Source organism: Theropithecus gelada, chromosome 14 (genome assembly GCF_003255815.1).
Source record: "Theropithecus gelada isolate Dixy chromosome 14, Tgel_1.0, whole genome shotgun sequence".
Lineage (NCBI taxonomy): Eukaryota > Metazoa > Chordata > Mammalia > Primates > Cercopithecidae > Theropithecus > Theropithecus gelada.
Window position 1 is genome coordinate 77093246 of NC_037682.1, and position 26008 is coordinate 77119253.

The following is a 26008-nucleotide window of genomic DNA, read 5'->3' on the forward strand; positions in this document are numbered from 1 at the left end:
CCATATGACCCAGCCATCCCATTACTGAGTATATACCCAAAGGATTATAAATCATGCTGCTATAAAGACACATGCACACGTATGTTCATTGCGGCACTATTCACAATAGCAAAGACTTGGAATCAACCCAAATGTCCATCAGTGACAGACTGGATTAAGAAAATGTGGCACATATACACCATGGAATACTATGCAGCCATAAAAAAGGATGAGTTTGTGTCCTTTGTAGGGACATGGATGCAGCTGGAAACCATCATTCTTAGCAAACTATCACAAGAACAGAAAACCAAACACTGCATGTTCTCACTCATAGGTGGGAACTGAACAATGAGATCACTTGGACTCAGGAAGGGGAACATCACACACCGGGGCCTATCATGGGGAGGGGGGAGGGGGGAGGGATTGCATTGGGAGTTATACCTGATGTAAATGACGAGTTGATGGGTGCTGACGAGTTGATGGGTGCAGCACACCAACATGGCACAAGTATACATATGTAACAAACCTGTACGTTATGCACATGTACCCTAGAACTTAAAGTATAATAATAATAATAAATAAATTTAAAAAAAAAAAAAGAATGCTTGTATAAGACCTATTAATCCCCAGAGACCTATTATAATCAGTCCAAAGGAATAAAGCCTCTATTTGTCTCAAGGAAATGTTAAAATGAAAATAAAATTCAGTGATACCAAATAAAAGTTCCAGTGAAATATCAAATCAATAGCTATAAGAAATAAAATAAATGCAATCATTTGATTGAGGTGCTAAAACAAATTGCTTCCAATGGTTTCTAGAACCTTTGTACAGAAACAAGCCATAAATAAGTTTATCAGCAACAGTATTAGAATAATTATCTGACAGTACATCTTTAGGTATTGTAGGCCAAGTGCAAAATCAGACAAATAAGAGAAAAAGCCAGATACTATATAAACTGGAAAGATATGAATTGTAAATATCAAAAGATACTCCTCAAATTCATTTAATGTAGAAACTTTTTTCTGTTCTTAACAACACAGAACTATTAATTATTGAAATATTTTATTGTATATTACCAATACTTATTGATTGTGTATCAATTCCAATTACACAAATACCAACAAGCTTATTTTAAAAGCAAAACACATTTTTAAATGGTCAGAACTCCAAAGATGGTGGCTATTGCTATCAATTTCTATAAATGAAGCAATTAGAGTTTACATAGCTTAAAAGAGAAACTGACATATTGATACCTACTGCTTACCAGATTCTGTCTTCCTTAGGGCCACATAACAAGTCCCTAAACCAGCATATATAAATCCATCTATGCTTTGCCATAGTTCCTGAAGACATCCTTTGTACAAAGGTAAGTTTCCCAAGAATCCCAGCAATTTTTAAAATAAATTCAACTCAAAGTATTCAGACTATGAGCCTAACCATTGTTTTCAGGAGTGTAGGCAATAAGTACAAGCTAGAGTACCTATAGTAAAAAAAATCAACCTTTGGCGGAACAGAGTCAAAACATATAGTACAAAGATCAATGCCATCTGAAATATGTGAATGCTTAGAAATGTGATTATCAGTAAAATGAAATTTATACTCCGCTTTCTATACTATAATAGCAACTAGTAAAATCATCCTATGCCTTTGATTGACACAAGATAATGTCTTTCCCTCTTTAAAGGAAATTGTAAAAACATTCTTTCCAGTCTACATCCAATAAGATAAGGCACTCTGATGATATATTTTAAGTTCTAGTAATAAAAGGATGTGTCAGCATCCTTACCACCTAAAGACCATAAATAGCACAGTTTGTTCAGCCTCCTGAAAGATGTTCTCAGAGTTCAGACCCAATTCTATTAAGCACTAGTCCCAACCCAATTTATGTATGATTAGAAGATACACATGTCCTTGGATGGTTCTCTCTATAAAACATTCTAGTGGGCTGGTAAAGATAGCTCTACACTGTACCTTTTTTTCTAATATTATTACTCTTTCTCTTCCACCTGCATTATCCAAAGGGACAGTGATTTAGGTTACATGTATGATGAATTCTCTGAAGATCTAACACTGACTCAAGTGGATGCTCCAGAATTCATCCTAGAACTTGACCTAGAGATCTGTTTTGCTTGGTGTTTCACTTATGGGCTTCCTTAAAGTCCGAACTTACAAAATAAAGTCACATTGAAAGAAAAAAAAAAGATGCTAATTGCTTCTGGTTTCCACAGCAAAACAAAAACCATCCTCTCACCTTTTATTGATAAGTGACATATTGAGAATAAGAGATATTTTCTCAAGCAGTTTGCCCGACAAAGAAATTTTAGAATTAGAAAACTTAGTTTTAGAATTACAAAAAGATTTTACTTCCCCTCAGCAGGGGCACTGGTGGCATTTCAGACAAGAGAGAGATTCATTATATAAATATGTCCCACCCATTTGAAGACTATTCATTTTTTCCTGGAAGTTTTTCACTAACTGCCAATATGCCCTCAGTCATGTGACAAACAAAAAATTCTCACCAACACTTACAAACAAGCCTTGAGCATTGTAACACCCTTGAGTTGAGAACCACAAAAACTACTTCATTCTGCAATGAATAGACTTCAAAATAAAATGCTTTGCTAGAGGATACAAAGACAGTAACTGTCAGAATTGGGACTATTTAGTGCTTTTTCCATAAGAACACACCTGCCTCTGAGAAAAACATACAATAAAAACGAGACCAATTTTCCTCATTTTCTCCATGGAAAGCTAGTTGATAACATCATCAAATAATTAGAGTGGGGAATGATGTAATCTATCTAAGTCATTGGCACTATATAGAAATATAATGCAAATAAGAAACAATCTTCCAAAACTGACAAAAATATTTGACTGCTTCCAGCAACCTATTTAACACTTAGTCAAGAGTGCATTGAAAAGAGCGAAAGAGTAAGTAAATATATATAAGAATACTTTCTTTGACTTCGACTGACTGTACGACCTTAAATTATACTATTTATATATTCTCTCCAGGCCTCAGTTTCTCCAAATGTAAAATAATGCATTTGAGTTAAATTATTCTTAATGATTTCCTATATGAGAAATTTTTCACTTCATGGTTTTCAAACAGATTTCACTTAATGCAGTTCAAGTTTATTTTACATTATGCAAAGATAGGTAAGAGAATTCCAGTCCCTTATAAGACTCCTCCATTTATACAGTTTTATTCTACTATAGAGAGGGAGTGGAGTTTTCTGGGTAATCAATAAACTGGCAAACAAAAGAATACATCATATATTACCAATAGTATAATTTATTCCTTCAGCAAACATTTACTATTGAGTACCCTTTTTACTATTTTAGGTTCTAGAGGCACATATGAATTACTTGTTTTCCCTGATTTCAAGGAAAGCATAACCTGGTCAACAAGTTAGGTATATAAACAGATCATTAAAATACATTGTGGGCCAGGCGTGGTGGCTCACGCCTGTAATCCCAGCACTTTAGGAGGCCAAGGCAGGTGGATCACCTGAGGTTGGGAGTTTGAGACCAGCTTGACCAACACAGAGAAACTCCATCTCTATTAAAAATACAAAATTAGCCAGGTGTGGTGGCACAAGCCTGTAGTCCCAGCTACGTGGGAGGCTGAGGCAGGAGAATCACTTGAACCTGGGAGGCAGAGAGGTTGCAGTGAGCTGAGATCGCACCATTGCACTACAGCCTAGGCAACAAAAGCAAAACTCTGTCTCAAAACAAAAACAAAAACAAAAACACACAATGTGGTAGGCATTATAATTACGAATATAATTATTAGACAAAGCAATGAATTGCATTTACCATTATAGTGGTAATACAAATAAATTTTAAAAATGATTTGCTGATTAAACAAATAGATTAATCATTGCTTTTGGGTTTATTGTTATGGATATAAAATATTAAAAGACCATAGAAAGAAGGATATTCTAATTAATATAGGACTCCAGTTACTAAAATATCAAATGAGTATTTTTTCCCGACTATTTTTGCTAAAGTGATTTTAAGAAAATTAATGGATTTTGGAGTATAAAAAAATTAGTTTCAGTTCCAGCACTGACACTTAGATATTAGGTGGCTTTTAGACAAATTTTATCACCCCTTAGAGCCTGTGTCATCATTTGTAAAATTAAGAGAATTGTTGTAAGCAATACATAAGGTAATACATATAAAGTGACAAGTTCATAGAAGGTCTTTTACCAATATTAAATATCTTCTCATTTTCAGTGGGGAAAAATTTAATGTCATGTACCTGCCTTCAGAGATAGTATTTTATATCAAATTGTATTTTCCAAAAATAGTTGCAATATTTTTTGTTCCACATGCTCTTGCTAAAGTTTGTCATCCCTGTTGAGATGTAGAGTGTATGAATCCTTCCCTTGAACCTTTTGTAGCACTTGCAGTAGCCTTTGTGACGACTTGCCTCAATTAATAGAGTTTGGTAGAAGTTATGTTATATTTCTTTCAAGATAGTCTCAAAAGGAGATGTAGCTTCTGTCTGACTCCCTCTTTCTTGAACTATGTATATTTGGACCCTCAGATAACATTAAGACTTCTGGTTGCTCTGAAGTAACCACAGTGGAAGAATTTCATGGAGAAACCATACAAAGATAGAGCAAAGATGCCCCAACTAGAAAGATAAATAATCATTTTGTGATTCTTAGCTAAAAAGTACATTCAAAACCCTAAGTGTCCTCATTGTTACTAATGTCCTAAATCAGAGCATATGATAAAAACAGGAGAAAACAAATTATCAGCTCCTGTTCCCTGATGATTTGAAAAGTATGAGTGCAATTGTTCTAAATAATAAATAACAGGCACAAGTAAACATCTAGCTCATGAAATCAAAATCTTCAAATACAGAAGGAAAGAAATGCCCATAAGAGAAGATAAAATTTTTGAAAGTTAATTTACTAAGTATATTCTTTGTAGCTGTTTTGACAAGCTGCATGTAATATTCTTTTAGAAATCTAGTGAAAAAAATCTATCCTAATATGAAATATTGGCAGATGACATTCATGCAAGCAGCAGCTAGGGATTATAGGAAAGTGATTTTTTTTAAGGTGCCTGTTATTATGCTATCAAAGGCTTAAAATATTAGAATGAGTGATTTTTCTTTAAAAGACTTTTTTTGGTAAGAATACATAATACATTTCTTCATCTGTATGTAATGTTAGCACTTCATTACTAAATTAATTTGTATATGAACATCTAGATTCTCCTCAAAAGAGAGGATTCTAATATCAAGAAATCTAGATTCTTACAGTAAAACAAACAAAGACATCAACAATAAGAATAGATTGGTGCTATAAGTTATAAGCTTAAGAGCTAGGCTTGGTTTAAATTATGGCTTCACTCAAATCCAGCTGCGTAGCCTTGGGCAAACTGCTTAACTTTTCTGAGTCTGAAATTCTACTTATGTAAAAGCAGTGAAACAATACATTTACCCAGAGGGTTGTTGTAAAGAATAAATGAAACAAGATATGCAAAGTTCTTATCACAGGACATAGTACATATTTGGTGCTCAATATGTTTTAGTTCCTTGTAATTCTTCCTTATATATGCAGTTTTTAATTTAGAAAAGAGTAGGTATTGCTTAAGGATGACTTGCTTTCATCAGAAACTATACCAGTGCACTAAACAGATGGAAAGAAAAATCATCTTTATAGCTTCACCCCTTAATATCTCACTTCAATCCCTCTCCTCAGCTCTTTACTATAGAGGGAGGGTTACATTCATCCCTTTCTCCTCCATATTTCTGGCTCTGCCCATGGTAAGGTAGCTATTTCTACCCAGCAATAAATAGTACAGTATTGACTTACTTTTTTTCTTTGGTTTTAACCCTCTAGAAGGAAGATAACTGGTAAGTAAAATGATTCATACTTCAAAGCCCCACTCTGACCTAACACACATCAGCTCCACATACCTCCTTTGGTACACCCCAAACCTGTATTGGTTCTATAAATGGTCCTCTCTACCTGTCTAGGGTACCTGTCTTGGGCACCTTATGTCTCTGGAGAAAATCAAATTACTTCAGCAATTGGTAATTGCACCAGATTTATGATCTCCAAGCTCTGTGGGGCCTTCACTACTGCTGAGTTATCCCGAGTTTTCTATCACCACCCTTCTGAATCTCTTAGCAGATTATGGTCTCTTGAAGTTATCAGTTTTCGACTTCCATACTATCTACAGAACTATTTATACCTGTACTTGTATTTTAATCCTCCCCTCTTGACTCAGAATAATGGTGTCTCTTATGTTCATTAAGGGCAGCTAAGTCACCAAGAGCACTGAAATGAATACTTGAAAATTTACAGAAGTAGTAGATGCCAAAATTGTGTGCGATTGACATGGCTTTTCAAACTGAGTATCTCTCTTTGTAACATGTTCCATTTGGTCTTTGGAAAATTCTTAATTGTATGCTGCACACACATTCATTTGCTGTCTTCAGTTAAGTTTATACTTCTAAACACACTGTTTGTAGTCTAAAATTTAACACATTAGTTTATGCTCTAGTCCAACATTTTATTCTTTAACTATAAGAGACCACCTAATGAAAATATATTTCTTTCAGTAGATTAGCCTGTGTTTTTTTAAAATAACAAAACATAAAACAAACCACCTAGCTTTCCTAGCTGTGACAGGTGTCTGTTTTCAAAAAAATAATCTTAAATAAACTACCAGTCTTTCATAACTGAGTGCATTAATTACTTCACCTTAAAATATGTATAAGATAATGCCTTAAATTCACAGGGCAAAAAGAGCAAATGCTTGAAAAAGATTAAAAGAACACAATTTACAGATATTGGCAAAAACTTAGAACTCCAGCTTCTATGAACTTTCCCAAATAAATCTACAAAGCTCATAATACAGTGCCTGTTACTGAGAAAGTATATACTCAGTAAACCATAGCTATTTATCTTCTGTGTCAAGAATTGTTTCCACAATTTGAATCAAGTGTTATATGGAACTTTGTACCACAATTTTATCCCTTAATAATCTTAAATTCAAACTCTTATAATACTTTATGGTAACTTATCTCATAGAAGTTACAGAATGGAAATCAATGTTATCTCTGATTCTATGAAATGAACTAGATTTATGAATTGGGAGCAGCACCCAAACAACATAATGACTACTACAAAAAAAAAAAAAAAGTCAATATTTTGAAAACTAGTTTTATTACAAATGAAGTAATTTTTCAAAATTTAAAAAGGTTAAAATAGAAATTTTTAAAAACTATAGATAAAAATGTCATTGTCAAATTCCCATGCTGTTCTTACTGAAATTAACTAAAGGTAATTTCATATAATAATATTGTCACTGATGTTTTAATAATCAAAACTCTAACAGTTGAGAAAATAAATTGTGTGTATGTTTTAATTTTGCACCTATGTTATTATCAGCCTCAGGTAGTAAGCTTTACTCAGGATAGCAATCCATCAAAAATGCATCCTGAATATTTACTAAATTACTATACTATTTGACCTCAATCTCCTATCTTAATAGTTCTTCACTCCTTTTTCAACTCCTATCCTTTAACCTCACAGAGCTATCCACCACTTTAATTTTTTTATTTTTTCTCAGTTTACTGGTCCCTTTTCATCTTGTTCTTTAGCCAGCTTGAAACTAATGACTGTTCATTTGAACTATTTGCTCACCAATGTCTTTGATTTCTTATAGTGCAATTCTTCAGGTGCAACTCTTCAGCAAAATCCAAATCCAAATCCCAGATAAATACTGCATCTGGTCTCTCTCAACTCACACCTAGGGAATGAAGCTCTGTGGGAAAGGAACTCACACACACTAAGAGCAACTTCTAAGTAGTCAGTTTCCACACTCAGCTAGTCACTGTCCTTTAATCAACTTCCCCTCTCATTTCCCTCAAAAAACTTCTCAATCATCACCATCTGCCTCCAAGTCCTTAGTTGCCTTTAGCTCCTCATTTTGACAGGTTAGATAGCCCTCAGTCTTCTAATAAAATTGAGTTCATTAGGTGTGTTCTCCCTACACAGTTATACCACAGCCAGACCTAGAAAGCAAACCCACAGTCACAGCCATCCTCACCCTATGCCTTTTTCCTACTCTCTTCAGTTCTGCTCTCCCATCTACAGCAGAGGTTCGCAAACCTGTGGGTCAAATCTGGCTTGCTACATGTTATCATAAATAAATTCTTATCAAAAACAGCCATGCCCATTTGTTCATATATTTTCTATGGCTGCTTCAATGCTACAAGGACAGAGTTGAGTAGTTGGGTAGTTGCTACAGATATCTTATGGTCCTCAAAACCTAAAATATTTACTATCTAGTCCTTTACTGGAAAAGTTTCCTGATCTCTGATTTATATCCTTGACATCCTCCTGTTTCCTAAATCTTTTCCTTCAGCCTGAAAATATGGTCAACTATGTTCTAGTCTAAAAATGTTAGTTTAGGGTGTTTTGGTTTTTTGTTTTGTTTTGCTCCAACTCTCTCCAGGTGTATACCAATTTCTCTCTAGCTTTTCTCATAAAACTTGTCCAGGGAGTATGTCATATTCTCTTTATCCACTTTTTTTTCATTTCTTTTTTCCTGTAACCTGATTTTTGCCCTACTACTTTGTTGAAATTTGCTCATATTAAAATTAATGATGAGCTTCTATCTGTCAAAGTTAAATTTTAAATGTCTAATCCTAAACTAATTGACTCATCTTTAGGCACACTCTCCTTAAAACTCTGTCATCCAGCATTCTTAGCAAAGAGCGCATAGCAGGATCATTTCTAGAGGCTTCCAACTTTATGCTGTCACTAACCGGAATTACTCTTAATTATTATGTTGTTATACTCTTAATGTTATTATACTCTTAATATATTATTATACTCTTAATAATTATATGAAGTTGTTGCTTCAGATATAAGGGATTAATTTTACTACTCCAGTCTGAGAAAACTAATCAAGTCACCACAATATTGTGGTAAATGGGAGAAGAAAAGCTACTGGTGATATCAGTTAATACACAACCTCCACCCTCACCATATAGGATGCAAACAAACACTTGCCCTTGAAGAACACATTTGCCCCAATTACCCTTCCTTCTCTCTCTTCTAGGGTCATCACCATCATCTATTCACTAGCGAAAACTGACCAAAAGATGTCCAAGACACCTTGGAGTGCAAGGCTTTCTCAGTTATCTCCTAAAGTGAAGAATAATAACCACATAAGGAACACAGGGCCTTTATTTCTCTTGGAAAATTGACATTCCTATGAACTAATGATAAAAATGTTTCTGGAAAATGTGTGAGATACCCTTTTAGAGATGCAGATGATTAATCACAATTTTAACTTCTTATAATGATGATTGGCACAGGATAAGCAAAATAGAAATCAAATCAAATAGAAAGCAAATAGAAACCAACAACACATGTTCACTTATTTAATATGGAACTTCCATATTCTTGAATATAAACCAGCACATTAATGAGCAAAAGTATAATAAAATTGAAAGAACATAATCAGCTTTCTTTTAGGGTAGGAAGACAGCTAGTTAGGATTCTTCCTCACTTATCAATTAAAAGAGTCATGAAACTAACAAGGAGAAACAAATATGCAAAATCACTGATAATTGTAGTCAACATTTTACAAGTACCTGGAAGGGGGAAAAAACCCCTTTTTAGTTCTATTGTGGTAGGGATGAATTAACTGTCTCTATGTGACATATTTTTTGATTTTTAAAACTAAATAAAATCAGTTAGAAAGCTAGTGGAAAGACACATATGTTGACTTCTACTCTGTATCACTATCAAAGATTCACGGGATCTTTGCCTCTAAGTAAAGCAGCATAGCAGCCATGGATCTCACATGGGAAAATTCCTTCAGATTAGAACAGAGATATCCCTTTCTCATACCTCTACCTCACACTCTCTCGTCCCACAAAATCTCAGTTTTGGGAAGGACTTTAATATTGATGCTCTGATGTCCCACCTAAGTACAATTAAGATGTAAAGGCTGTAATAATACAATTAATAAGGTAGATGTTATAAACATGAATGAAAACTTTTATTCCATAGAAAATATCTTTTTTTTTTTCCTCCAAATTCCTGGTTTAATAAGGACTTTTTATTTTGAGGAAAAGAGGTCCCAAATATCAAGCTGTTCACAAAAATGACCCACAGTATCAACTTTAGAAAACAAATATTAAGACTGTAACACTATTTTTCTAGAGGATGCATTTGACATGCCAACTCTCATTCACAAAAATACATTGTTACATTTGTGTTGAACCTCCCCACACATCACACTCATGTGGGGGTGTAACACACATACTTGTAACTCAAAGCTGCTTTCAGGAGCTACTCAACTAAATGAGATTGCCTTTGCAGTTAGGGAAGCAGCTACTGAACTTATGTATTAATGAAAAGAACTGTACTCCCTGCATAACAAGAGATTATTCTGGAGACAGTTGATGAAAACTATACATCCTTTTTATTGTTAAGTCATAAAGATGTATCAAAATTAAAAGCAAAAATTACATTCTTAAAACTAGTAGGAGAATCAAAGGAAGTGAAAATGGGACTAGGCGCAGGGCAATAAGAATTAATGAACATGGGAAGGACAAGGATGAGGAGAACAGTGAGCATGTGCTGAAGATACTAGGAGAGTGTGTGTCCAGAATTGGTGGGTTCTTGGTCTTGGTGACTTCAAGAATGAAGCCGCGAACCCTCGTGGTGAGTGTTACACTTCTTAAAGATGGTGTGTGTGGAGTTTGCTCCTTCAGCTGTTCAGACGTGTCTGGAGTTTCTTCCTTCTGGTGGGTTCTTGGTCTTGCTGACTTCAGGAGTGAAGCTGCAGACCTTCACGGTGAATGTTACAGCTCTTAAGGCGGTGAGTCTGGAGTTGTTCATACCTCCCAGTGGGTTTGTGATCTCGCTGGCTTCAGGACTGAAGCTGCAGACCTTTGCCATGAGGGTTACGGCTCATATAGTCGGCATGGACCCAAAGAGTGAGCAGCAGCAAGATTTAGTGCAAGGAGTGAAAGAACAAGGTTTCCACAGCGTGGAAGGGGACCCAAGCGGGTTGCCACCACTGGTTCAGGCAGCCTGCTTTTATTCCTTTATCTCACCCCACCCACATCCTGCTGATTGATCCATTTTACACATTGCTGATTGGTCCATTTTACAGAGAGCTGATTGGTCCGTTTTGACAGGGTGCTGATTGGTGCGTTTACAATCCCTGTGCTAGACACAGAGTGCCCCTAGACACAAAAGTTCTGCAAGTCCCCACTAGATTAGCTAGACACAGAGCACTGATTGGTACTTTCACAAGCCTTGAGCTAGACACAGGGTGCTCATTGGTACCTTCACAATCCTCCAGCTAGACACAAAGTGCTGATTGGTACATTTATAATCCTCCAGCTAGACATAAACGCTGTAGGAGTCCCCACCAGATTAGCTAGATACACAGTGCTGATTGGTGCATCCATAAACCCAGAGCCAGACACAGAGTGCTGATTGGTGCATATACAATCCTCCAGCTAGATACAAAAGTTCTCCAAGTCCCCACCTGACTCAGGAGCCTCAGGCATGACTGGCTGCAGGTCCTGAGGCCAGCCCCATGGGGAGGCAACTGAGGCCCAGTGAGAATTTGAGTGTGGTGCGGGCGGGCCAGTAGTGCTGGGGGACCCGGTGCACCCTAGGCAGCTGCTGGCCCAGGTGCTAAGCCCCTCACTTCCCGGGGCCAGCGGTGCCCACCGCTGCTCTGAGTGCAGGGCCCGCCAAGTCCACGCCCACCGGAACTCACTCACGCTGGCCAGCTAGTGCAGCCGGCAGCCCCAGTTCCCGCCCACGCCTCTGCCTCCACACCTCCTAGCAAGCAGAGGCAGCCGGCTCTGCCTCGGGCAGCCCAGACAGGGGCTCCCACAGTGCAGCAGCGGGCTGAAGGCTCCTCAAGCGAGGCCAGAGGGGACGCCAAGGCAGAGGAGGCACCAAGAGCGAGCGAGGGCTGCCAGCACGCTGTCAGCTCTCAAGAGGATCTGGTGAAAAATTTGATCTCAGACAAGTGCCTAGGTAAAGAAATAATGGAATAAAATTTCTAAACCTCACTATGTGCTTCAGAGTCATCCTCACCATTGGCTGTCTCCGTCATCCTCTCCTTCCTCGGCCTCTTTTTCTTCATCCTTGATCAACTCCAGCTGGTCATCCCCCCAGTCTTCATTATCATCATCATCCAGTAGGTCCCCCTCCTCAGGAGAGTTATTTGCACCCCCCTCAGACTCCAACTTCAAATTAGTCTCATCTTTCTTCAAGGAGCTGCTGCTCTGCTCCTCTTCTGACTTATTTTTCATCTCTACTGCTTGTTTGCTCTGTTCCCTTTCAATTTTTTCCAGGTTTTCCAGGAGATAATCCATTTTTTGTTTTATCTGGGTCAATTCCTTCTTAACCGCCTGAAGGTCATCTCCTTTCAACTTTCCAGACTTGGAAGATACCCGCTGTCCACTCTTAAAATTGAAGCCACTTTTTTCCCTTCTTGAGGTGTTTCCTGATACACACGGATGTTTCGAGGGCACTACACCTCCAGCAATAGGAGGAGGAGGAGGTACACATGCTGGGTAACTGTACCTCCTATTACAATAATCCCGCTGAAAATCATAGTCCAGGTCAAAAGAAGAGCGGTACATCGCTGCAGATTGTTTCACGCCTGCTTTTCCTCCGTTCAGTTTTGGTGCTGCAGTCAGGTTAATACCTAAAACCTGACCAGCAATCATTCTGCCATCCTCTCCTGCTACAGCAGTCTGGGCATTTCTCTCATTAACATATTGAATGAAGCAAAGCCCTTATGAACAGAGCAGCCCACAATTTTGCCATACTTCGGAAAGATTGCCTCCACATCAGATTTCTTGACCACAAGAGTGTTGAGATTCCCAGTGAATACACGGGTGTTCATGGAACGAGGATCTGTCTTGTTGGTAACGTTGCTGGCCATTGTGTTTGATGACAGGGTTTCTCAGAAAGCCGAAAATGTAGCTGAAGATCCAAAAAAATCTCATAGGAGTGGGGAGGGAGAAGAGATCTGATTCTGAGTCTCATACTCCTGTGTTCTAGGTGGAGAACCCGACTGCTGCTCTAGGTGGGTATTGCGGCCACAATTGCTCAGTCTTTTTCTCTTCACAAAAAGAAAATATGCCTTCTTTTAACACATCATGGAACTATACAAAATTTTATCATTTATTATGTCACAAAAAGTAGGTATATATTAAAGGCAAAATTCTCTGACCACAGTGATTTAAAGCTAGAAACTAAAACTAGCCTAAAACTAATGTGTTGGAATAAAACTAAATACATCCTAGCCTTTCAAAAATTGCATAAAAAGGAAATAAAATCGACCACTTAGTCATAAAATAAGAATGTAATATGTTACATTTATGGGACTCTTTCAAACATATTCAGAGACTTAAAGCACTATGGTTATTTCTGAAAGAATAAAAATAAGGTGAGTCTATGTATCAAGATATTAGAAAAAAGGCAATAAAAATAAAAATAAAATAGAAAATTAAACAGTAAAAAGAAAATCAGAAAATAATTACAGCACAAAAACTAGTAAGAAATAGAACACTTGGTTCTTAAAATAGACAATGAAATAGATGAACTTCTCACAGATCTAATGAAGACAAAAATAATATATACGTTGGGACTAAGGAAAAGAATATAACCACAAATACAAAGAAACTATTTTAAAATGGCAAAGGAATTATATATATATATATATATATGTTACTCTGGATTACCTACAAACATAAACTAGGAACTATAAAACATAAGGAGGATGCTTTGTCACAAAAGCAAAGACTAGGGTTTGGTTGCAAGCTATACTGTGTACTAGTTATAGATAAGTTACTCAACTGCTTTGAGCCACATTTTCTTTGTCTGTAAAATAAGAATTGAAAATATCTTTAATAACAATGTTTTCAGAAGTATTGCTTATGTCATTGTCATCATTGTTGTAATTCTCTTTTCTTCCTCCTCATTATTAATATTCACTACCTTGGAGGAAAACTTGATATGTACCCGAACAAGTTGAAACTTAAAAGCTATTTTTCCAACCAATATTTTAATCCATCCATAAGAACCAGGTGCAATGCATACCATTTACCTTATTACTTATTTTTCCCCAAATGCAAGTATTAGCAATATTCATTGCATCTGAGAATATAAAACCTTAATGACATATCCTCCAAGGGAAAAAACTCTTGCCCAACTTATAAGACTTGCAAGGATTGATTCCACTTAATAATGAACGTAGTGCTCTTAGAGTTATATAATTGTCATTAAACACATAGGTATCAAATTTAAAGAAAACCAAGAAGCAGAGCTAAACAACGTCGATACTAAAAAAATGAAAAGTTAGGAATTTTTTTCTCTCACTTATCAGTAAATTTGAAGGCTTAATATAAGCCTGGAAGATTCTAAAAACAAGAAGGATGCTTTATTTGTATTAGTCCTTAAAAATCTTAGAATGAGTTAAAAATAAAAAACAGTAAAACTGGAGCTCTCAGATTTATGTATGTCCTTAGACTTTTTCTTACAGTTTTAATGTGGATTATTATTGTCAGAGTAAAGTGAAATGGGAAAGCAAAATGTAAAATTCGATTTGCAACCCCTAACATTTTCTTATTTTAGACCTAAGTAACAGTTATTATCAACTTAAAATTTGTGTAACAGAATCTATCCAGGGAAACAAAAACAAGCCATTTTGGTGCACAATTGCAAAATGCCAAAAAACTAATAACTTTGTCTACTTATCTTCTTGTATTAAGATTTTGACCCATTTTGAATTCATTAATATAAATATTTAAAGCACAAGATAATAGAGAGATTAAATAAATACACAGACAGAATATAGTTTTCTACTCTCAAGAAACTCACAGAAGATTTCAGCGGAAAAGAGAAAAATCAATTACAAAACTATGTAATAAAGGTATACTGTACCTATATATCTATATACTATCTCTATTCTATATATCAGAGGATGTTCTATATAATATATAGGATAGAGATATATTTAAAAACACTGGAAACTTAGCATCAACATATAGATTGCTAAGTGCTTCATTTATATTATTTCATATCCTCACTAAACTCTTGCATGTTAAGTATTATTATGCCCACTTTACAAACATAAAATTGAAGTTTATGGAGTTTGGTAATATAATAAAGCCAAGATTAAGGTATCAACACTCATACCCTTTTGGCTATCACACTGTTTTCGTTAAATTAAGATAACCCGAGAATTTGTCAAATCCTGAGGTGACAAAATATGTATATATACACTGTTCTAAGATTCTGGATCTTACCATGTCTTTGTTTCTGCATTTAAAAGTAGATGATAATTAAACTGTCCCCATTAATTTCAGGGGGTTGATGGGAAGATCAAATATGAGACAGTTATTGAAAAGTAGACACACAAAGTTAAGGCATTTATAAAATGAAATGCAGGATTACAGTGATGAAGCTCTTTCTCAGCATTAGAAACTAGGCCAAGCAACCCAAGAACCAGGAGCTAGTTATAGGGTGGGAAATGTATCTGACGTACATTTTACTTCTTTAAAATATTTTAAACGTGACAACCTTTGTTAAACAACCTCAAGGTAAACGGCAGCAAAACTGTTTTTGTATCTAATTACTGCTAGAGTAACAATTAAAACACAGGCCAAGTAGAAAACTGTGTAACTTTTTTCCTCAGAATTCAATCAGCAAAGACTAGAGATTTGCATAAATGCAGGCCCCCAAAGCAACTTCTTCCCTCTGCAGCACATTGCTGAAGCCCAAACGAAATGAATAATTGCCTTGACTCTTCATTGCATGTTGTCTATATAGCCATCATCTTCCTTTAAACGTGCAGAAAAAAATAGTACTGCTTGTTAGCAGAGAGAAAATCATCTAAGACATTTGTAAGTGCTCTGTTGTCTCTATTCCTATTATAACCCTCTCCATACTGGCTTAAGTTTCATGAACCTACTCCCCTTGGAATTCTGTCCTTTCTGCAAATACCTTTTTCCAAGTTTTGTTTTAGGCTTTCCTAATGTATTTTCAGGTCTCTCAGGTGACATAAATTCAGGTTTCTCAAAATGTCTGCAGAGGGACTAAAGTTATTCCTTCTAAGAGGGAAGTGAATTCTGTCAAAACAAATCATACATCAGGAAGTAGATAAATAAGAAAAATTAGATAGTAAAATATTCCACTGATTGGCAAAATAATCCTCATTCATCTCTATTAATTTATTATTTTAAAAATCACCACTGTATTTATGTATGTGCAACATTAAATGTTATTCTTTCTCAGGCAGATTAGATCCATGTTTAGTTGTGAATGAATGACCACTGAGAAGCACTTTTAAATTAAATGTATTCTATAATTGTAGATAAATTTTCCATTATGTCTCACAAGAACACAGATACATACACTCATCATACCATGATGGCACTGCATTTGTGTATATTTGAGTACATGGGGAATGCTAGCAAATTTATTTAACACAGAGGACAACAAACAAATTTCTTCATATTGATGCTTCAATTCAGAATGCGCAATACTGTTGACATTTGGCCTCAGGCTCTGACCAGAACTGTTACCATAGAGAAGTGTTGTTGGAATCTGGCTTTCCTGGATGAAATGTTAGACACAATAGCCAAGTGCAGTTTTATATATTAACAGATGCTAATGGGGGTTGTAATTTAGACCAAACCACTTTGATACAATTTGGGAAATTTAGTTCTTCTAAATAAATGATACAACTTTATTGAAAGACACAAAAGATGTCAACATATATCATGTTCTTATATAGGATTACTTAATATAATTAAAATGCCTGTCATCCCAATTTAATATATAAAGTTAGTACAATTTTAATTAGAATTGCAGAAAAAGTTGGAGAAAATCATTCTAAAATTCATTAGAAGAATAACTGTCTGGTAATTGCAGAGATATTCTGTAAAAGTTGGCTAATAAGAAGGTTTTATCTATTCAGATATTAAATCTTACTTAAATGCTATCTTAACTAAACTAGTATGGTAAAAGAGTATATCAGTGAAACAAAGATTAAAAATAGATTCGAGTATGTATTAGAACTCAATATACGATAAACACAACATTCTACTTTAGAGTGCAAAAGATAATAAATGTTTTAGATGCATATGATTATCTATTTGTTAATACATAAAGTTAGAGACCCTCTTTACATTATATTCAAAATAAATTTCAAGTAAATTAGTGGTCTAAATGTACATAAGACAATATTTTCAAAAAAAATTTGAAGATATTTTTGTAAGCTTGATGGTACAAAAGATCTTCTGAAACATAACTTAAAAATCAGAAGCCAAAAAGAAATAAAATTTACATATTTGTCTATAAGAAAGTCAAAATTTTCAAACAAAAGGCAGCAAAAAACAAGCCAAAATACAAATAATAAACTGGAAGAAAATACTTATCAAAGTTATAGTAGCCAAAATGTTCTTAAATATGAAGAGTTCTGCAAAGTAAAAAGTAAAGAACATATTAGAAAATGGTAACTTAAAAAAGCAAAGAACATGAACAGAAATTTGGTAGTAAAGAAACTGCAAATCCCAACCTCAGTTATAAGGAAGATATGTAAATTAAAATATGAAGACTTTTTCATACAACAACAATATTAAAAGCATGTTAATACTATCTAGTGTTCTGAGAAATGGTTAGAAATAACAACTTTCACAGAATTTCGTTGGGAATATATATTGTTAAAGCTTTATTGAAGGGTAATATATGAAATATTTTAATATTTAAAATAAGCCTATTCTTTCACCTTATGATTTCACTCTTACAAATTTGCTTTACTAAAATATTCGCCTATGAGTACAGAGCTGTAAGTCTAAGGATGTTCAATACAATACTGCTTCTAATAACAAATGATTATAAATAATACAAATGCTTATTAATAAATGGTTGAGCAAATTACAATTTGTCCATATTATAAAATAATAGGTGTCAGTCACTAAAAGAAAGCAGAACTATTGAGCTAGACAGAAGCTCATTATATATTTAAAAGAAGTAAAGTAGCATATTGTGGTCTTAATTTTTTTTTTTTTTTTTTTTTTTTTTTTTGGCTGAAAGTGCATTTAACAAAGAACTAAGATATAAAACTGTTAAATACACATATGATATACACACATATCAGAAATAATTTGACAATAAGTTAACACTAGCAATGCCTGGGGGTTGGGTTATTAGATTTTTTTTATTTTTTATTTTTATTTTTTTCCTTTTCTTTACCCCTTATCCAGAAGCAGGGGCTATAATTGTCACGGGATCCTTGGGATGTCGATTTGCCAGCCAGAAACCTCTGTGGCAGGCGGCGCCTTCTGCCTGAGTATTGCTCGCGCCCACTGGGCTCGTTCCGCCCACTTGGCCTGGCAGGCTGTGCTTGGCTCACGCTACTGGCCTGGATCTCACACCTGCCAAGGGGGTGCCAGGCACGGAGTGGCAAAGAGTGTATGAGCCAATGAGCATGGAGTCCGGCCACTGTGCACAGTCAGGCATGCTAGCTGCTGTGGCAAGGCAGACAGCTCCAGGCACCAGCACAAGTGCCAGCTCCATGCAAGGCTGTGACTGGACCAAATGTACCACACATGGCTTCAGCTGCAGCCACCTGCATCTGGATAAAGGGAACACAGTAGCACTGGGAAGCTTGGGGACACTAGGAACCAAAGAGCCTCAAAGAGGGTGTCACAGCCCTGGCTTGGAGAACCCCTAGAACTGGGCTCCCTGAAGGGCTGCAGTTCTTCTCTCCTTCTCATCACCCATAACGTGGCAAGCTGCAGAGGGGGGTGTTTCAGCCCTGTTTGTGTTGCAGCTCTTTCAGTCCCACCATTTAGCAGGTCCTAAGTTCTTGTCCACATCCAGGAAAAATGAGGTACATGGATAATTTGAGGGTGACTAAGGTGGAGAGGAGACAGAACAGCTCTCAGAAGAGCCCAAGTGAGTAGCTGCTTTCTGCAGGCAGGTTGTCCTGACAAGACAAGGGCACCCGAATTGGGTAGTTCTTTCCCACAGAGGTCTCTGAGGTCTCTGTGAGTCTGGTTGAGTCTGGGGTTTTCATGGGCTTCAGATGGGAGGAAGTGTGTGCAGATTGGTCCATGGGCAGCCATGAGTGCGTCTGGAAAAAGCACCATGAGTTCTCACTGTAAGCCACGGACTGATAGCCTGGCCTCCATGCTTCAGGCCGTTCTTGGCTTGAAGGTGAGGCTTCACGGGGAACCTGCCCCTTTCTGCCCGGGAGCCTGTCTGCTTCCTGCCGCCATTGATCATGTTGTCCACAGAGCCTGCAGGCCCACATGGAGCCACCTCAGTGCCCCCTCAGCCTCCCTCCCATGCTTATGTGCTCCCAAAGTCCAGAGGGGGGCTGAGGCGGCAGGGGCTGGCTTGTCAGTACCACCCTAAGTGCACGCACATTCAGCTGGGACGTGACAGCTCCCAGGCTCAGCCTCAACTTTGCTCCAAAATCAGAGTGGGGACCGGGAGCAGAGAGAGGCCAGACAGTGGGGACACGCATCTCTGAGCCTGTGGGGGCCACGGCTGGGGAGGGACACTTCCCAGCCCCTGAGAGCACAGGGAAACCCAGGTCACTGCTGGGTGGCTGCACAGTTGCACCCAGGAGGAGGAGGAGGAGGCCCCCAACCCTCCAACTCTGAAAAGCGCTGGGCTCCTGCCTGTTCCTGGCTCCAACTGGCTCTGTGGAGTGCGCAACCCCAGCTGTGCCTCGCCCGCTGCAGCTGGCGTCTTCTCTGCGGCGGCTCCCGACAGGCTGCTGCTGCCCTCATAATGTAATATGAAAGTATCAATATTTATCCTTTTAACTTACTAAGGGAAGCAAATACGTTAGTATTTGCTAAAAACTTTCAAAATTCTTGGGGTGAGGGTGGTATATGAAAGCACAAAGCAGTTAGTTGCAATAAGTTCTGATTTACTAGGAAAAGCAGCTTGGAATAACTGAAATTCATCGAGTTACCACTCTTTTTTTTTTTGAAAAGACCAGAGAATTTTGGAATAACTCCACGTAGATGAAACAATATAAACTGCCATGGCTAAAGCCAGAACTCTTGTAATGTCTGTTAAAGTGACAGGTAATTTGAAAGCTGAATGAACCAGTGCCCATTCACTGATGCAGGTAACAATACAGGACTCTCCATGTGTCCACATGTCTTCACTGATGATTAGAGGTACAAACATGGAGAAGAGTGTTCCAACCCCTAAGGTTTTATCTGGGGGCTAAGATAACAGTTGTCTATTAAAAATCATTAGGGAAATTTTAAAACAAAATAAAGTTGCCTAAATATACAATTCAGAAGTCTCAGTGCTAGCAAATATCAGAAAAGAGAGTAAAGCTATCAATATTAGGCCCCTCCAATGTATGGGGAACAGGGCAGGTGACATAGATTGTTAATTCAAGTTTAGCCTAAAGCTGCCTCCGTACATCTCTTACATTCAGCCCAAAGGTTTTCCTGTACATTATGAACTATAACAAGTGGAGTTATAAACAGACCATAGCCTACACTTCTGCCAATCACTGAGTTTTGACCAATTAAATGTAGCCAACTCTTTGAACTGAAAGTCTCCTTTACTCCTTCAAGTGATTCTCCTGCCTCAGCCTCCCGTGTAACCAGGCTTACAGGCCGGTGCCCCCACAACTGGCTCGTGTGTGTGTGTATTTTTAGTAGAGATGGGGTTTCACCATGTTGGCCAAGCTGGTCTTGAACTCCTGACCTCAAATAAGGCAAAGAGCAAGCTGTAACCAATCCAGTTGTTTCTGTACCTCACTTCCGTTTTATGTATGTCACTTTCCTTCCTCTGTCCATAAATCTTCTTCCACCAATTGACTGCACTGGAGTCTACCCTAGCTGGGAAGGCTGCCCAATTCACAAATAGTTCATTGCTCAATTAAATTCCTTTAAATTTAATTCAGCTAAAGTTTTACTTTTGTCAATATTTATCTTTTCATTTGATCCTTTTTAAAGATGCACTCATGGGTGACTCAGAGAGGTTAAAGGGTTCTGTTTTGTGGGTTTTGATTGTTGTTTGACATAGGTTCTCTAAGTCAGTAAATGGAGTATATTGAATTTCTACTGACTATTGACTTTTTTATCCAGCTGACTCACTAATTTCTTAGAGTATTACTTTTCTTTTCTTGGAATTTCTTTTTCTATAGTGTCACCTACATATAATGCTAAATTTTCTACTGTTTTATTAAAAAGTTATACTGCTTATACTATTATTATTCTTGCATTAGTTAGAATCTTCAAAACAATAAGAATACAAGCAGTGATCAAATTGTTTTCTGATTTTGTCATTCATGCTTTAAAAGTTGTACAGTTAATTATATTGTTTACTGTTGCATTCAAATAAATTGCCTTCATCATAGTAAGAAAGTTCCTTTTACTCCTATTTTACAACAAATTTAAAAAAAAACAGAAACGGCTACCAACTTTTATCACATGTTTTATCTTTAAAATCCATATGTAATCATGAAATTTTGGGTATTATTTATACTTTAAAATGTATTTGGTGACTTTGTTTTATTTTCTCTTGTATTAATCTCACCTCATATTGACACTTAATTTTCCTCTAGGATCTTTTGATTCATTTTATTGTTCCTTTTTTTATTTTCTTCAGTTTGAGACAATTTTATTTTCAATTTTTATTTCTGATAATAAAAGCATTACATCTGCAATTTCCTCTGAATGTAGTTTTAGCTGTATCTATGTTTCTTTTTAAAAATCTTTTACATTTTATTTTATTTTAGATTCAGGAGGTACATGTGCAGGTTTGTTACGTGAGTATATTGCATAAGTTTCTAGATGAAATGTTCTATTTTTTATTGATTTCAGAGTAATCTATAATTTCAGCTTTTGTTTCTTTTTAAATATAGGGTCTATTTTAAAAAGAAGTGTCATTTCATTTTCAATGACTAAGCCTTTTTGCTTGTTTGGGGTTTTGTTTTGCTCCTGTGAGTTTTTCCTTTGACCTTGAAATCAAATTAACCAGACAGTAATAGTCCCTCCTCTTCTTTCAATTAGTTCGCTATTTCCTGATACGTTATTCACCTACACTTTTGTTTAAAAATAATCTGTCATTGGTTTTAGGTATATTCATTTATAAGCAGTGTATAGGTGAAATTAGTTTTTAGACTAATCTGAGAGCCTACCTTTTCATATGATACTTATCCACTCATATTAATTTTGACAACGTATATGATAGTTTTATTTTTCTCATAGTATACTTACTTTTATATGTTTGGTTTTGGTCCTTTTTTCTGCTTCCTTTTGTTATATTCTTCTTAAATATTCGTTTCATTCTTCATAATAATGTAGGAATCCCAAAACCCATCTGAATCAACTATTTATCATCTTTCCTTTATTTAAATAATCATATTTAAACCAGTAGTCTTCAAAAATTAAATAAGGCCATACTTCTCTATCAACCATTTACTATTATTTCACTCCCTTTACAATTCAATGTTTGTTTCACTAAAATAATGTAGAATTGGAGTTAACTCTGTGTTAACTTCCGAGAGCTACTTGAAGCAAACCTTGTTACAGTCATAAATATTTATTTATTTATTTTTGAGATGGAGACTTGCTCTGTTACCCAAGTGGAGTGCAGTAGCAGTGTCTTGGCTCACTGCAGCCTCAGCCTCCTGGGTTCAAGGGATTCTCCTGCCTCAGCCTCCTGAGTGGCTGGGGCTACAGGTGTGTGCCCTGACAACTGGCTAATTTTTTGTATTTTTAGGAGAGGTGGGGTTTCACTATGTTGGCCAGGCTGGTCTTGAACTCCTGACCTAAAGTGATCTGCCCACCCCAGCCTCCCAAAGCACTGGGATTATAGGCATGAACCACCATGCCTGGCCACCATACCTGTTTCAAAAAATAAAATGAAATTTCTGTAATTTCCCTCAAGTTTATCAACTTCTTATCTACTTGTTGAAGTAGAGCTTTTCATACCAGTATTTATTCATTACTGTTCCAACAATAATCCAGGTGATTGTACAGAAGAATCTTTCAATTTCATTTTAAAGTTTTCAATCCATCAGTTGTTTTCTTTCAAATATTGTTTGCCTTCCATGTTTTATGAAGTTGAATATTTACCCTTGCCTATCCAGAGAGAAGCATTATAAACAATTTTTACAAATGACTGTCCCATGCTCCAAGTTGTAAGTTCTAAAAAATGAAAATTCATTTGAAATATCCTGTTTGAGAATGAATAGATGGCAAATAACAATGTAATTTTAAAGCAATCTTTAATGAGTCTCTATTCAATGGTAATATATTATTTTATCAGTGTTATATTAAGATCAGCAGGATCTTTCTATTTTTTCTTCATAATTTGATAAGTGAAAGGTGGTCTGTTCTAAAGTTCAAATATATTTTTACAAAGGCATGAAATTCTAATACTCATTTCGTCAGAATCGTTATTATTGGTTACCCATTTCAGTGATAAGAAATAAATTATAGCCTACCATTTCTAGTTGTAATCACCTAATTGGATATGTTTAAAAGTGTGTTTAGAGAAAATAAAGAAGGAAAGAAAAACTGGATAAAGACTACACAATGTGCAACTTACTAAGTGAAAGTCAGAGGAAGGAAGCCTCTGTTAGTGAATTGTACTAAGAAATGACTTGGATTCAGAGAGCGATGGTAGAGATGCCTCAAAATCCTACTCTGGTTCAAACTCCTTATAGGCTATTTCTAATGCCTTAAAAGCATCTGTTACCACATGTCCTACCAAACATGCCAATAATTGAGACAAGAAAATTTCCTAAACTCTATACATTGCATGCCAAGTGAAAAGCAAATCATACTCAATCTTGCAAAATGCAAAGACAACAAAATGAATGATCCTATGTAAGCATAGAGCCCGATTACCAAATAAAAATAGGGTCAATGAGAATGGTAAGCCAATGTGAAGTAACAGAAGAAGTAAGAGTCAAAGGATGCCAAGGAGAAAAAGTTGAGGCTGGACAGAATTCCTTTGTTCTCCAGTATAAGAACTGAGAGTAGTTTTTCAGGAAAACTTCAGAGTCTAGACTTGAGCAAGTAGGGAAGCAATGAATAAAAAGACATTAATATCTTTTCTGAGCCTCCTCACAATCTGCACCCTGTGCTTCCCCTTTGCTGAGACTCTAGTTTCAGGGCAATCCTGTGGTAACCTTTTACCCTTAACAGTGGTGGAGGAGTAATGTACTCCCACTTCCCAGCTATATCAGAAATACAATTTTTGGTATCCTTGATGACTCTTTTTCTGATTATCCATTCATTTTCCTGTGCTATCCATGAGTTTCCTGCATATTATCATTGGGATTCTTCATCTGTTGAAGCATCTGTATTTGAATTAAGGTAAAATTCTGCACCACATGCCAAAATCTCAACCTCAATGCATCAGCCACTAGATAAATAATAACAGATGGCACTCTTTTGATATGATATTTTCTTTTTTTGTCCCTCACAAAATACAGAGGTCAGTTTGTAATATTGGAATTTCTATTTCTCCCTGTAATCTTGTCCCTGTGGCTTTGTCTGGTGTTTCAGCCAATGGCCAGCAGTCAGACAGTCTTTTGACCTAATCTGTCTAGAATACTTGGCCAGTCTGAGTGATGTTATTTCTATCAGGTTGAACTCTTACAAACGTGTTCAGATTGAAACAGCAGATAGAAGACGGAAATGGGAAAGTTACCACTCACCCCTTGAAATAGCACTATTTCTTTACAAATGGCACTGTATTTATTTGTTTTCACACTGCTATAAAGAATACTTGAGACTAGGTAATTTAGAAACAAAAGAGGTTTAATTGATTCACAGTTCCACATGGTTGGAGAGGCTTCAGGAAACTTACAATCATGGCAAAAGGTGAAGCGAAAACAAGGCAGTCTTACATGACGGCAGGCAAGAGGTGAGAGAGAAGGAAAAACTCCCACTTTTAAAACCATCTGATCTCATGAGAACTCCCTCACTATCATGAAACCACTCCCATGATCCAGTCACCTCCCACCAAGTCCCTCCTTTGACACGTTGGTATTACAGTTCATGATGAGATTTTGATGGGGATACAGAGCCAAACCATATCAGGTACAAACCAACCAGCCCACCCAAATACTATCCTTTAGCAATTTATGTAAATTATCTCTAGAAAATTAGCGAAGACCTGCAAACCCCAAAATGACCATCATCATAAAAACTTTGGCTGGGCTTGATGAGGCTATTGACTTTGTTAGCTTTGATTAAGCTTAAAAGAAACATGCTTATCTTGAGTTATGATAACCCCCATCCACCCATCATGCATATTTGGCTTCTAAATATGTTTAGTTCTAAATATGTGTAGAGTTAAGTATCTTAAAGCAGGCTTCTCACTCTACTTCGCTTTTTCTTGCTTTTCTTGAGAATAAAAATGTTTTCAAAATAAAAAGGTGCATAGAGCATGGATTTAAATACTATTTCTGTCATTTCCTATTTGTACACCTGAAGCAAATTACTTAGTCTCATCTTCCTTATGCATAAAATGGAAGAAAAGCATAGTGCCTACCTCAAAATGTTATCCCTCTGCCTGAAATTTTCTTATCCACAAGGATAACTCTCTTACCTTCTTCAGGTTTTTGTTCAAATGTTACCTTATGAGAGGCTTTTGATTGATTATACCACTTAAAATTACTTCTCCAAGCACTTCAGAACTCTCCCTCTTGCCAGGCGCGGTGGCTCAAGCCTGTAATCCCAGCACTTTGGGAGGCCGAGACAGGCGGATCACGAGGTCAGGAGATCGAGACCACCCTGGCTAACATGGTGAAACCCCGTCTCTACTAAAAATACAAAAAACTAGCCGGGCGCGGTGGCGGGCGCCTGTAGTCCCAGCTACGCGGGAGGCTGAGGCAGGAGAATGGCGTAAACCCGGGAAGCGGAGCTTGCAGTGAGCTGAGATCCGGCCACTGCACTCCAGCCTGGGCGACAGAGCGAGACTCCGTCTCAAAAAAA

At 36.7% G+C, this 26008-nt stretch overlaps 1 protein-coding gene and 1 pseudogene across 3 annotated transcripts in view; both read right to left on the bottom strand.

The window, feature by feature from the left end:
• DLG2 (discs large MAGUK scaffold protein 2) overlaps nt 1-26008 on the bottom strand; it is a 2171029-nt gene that overhangs the window by 1575294 nt on the left and 569727 nt on the right. The gene's annotated exons all lie outside the window — the stretch shown is intronic.
• On the bottom strand, nt 12058-12963 carry LOC112605703 (annotated as a pseudogene).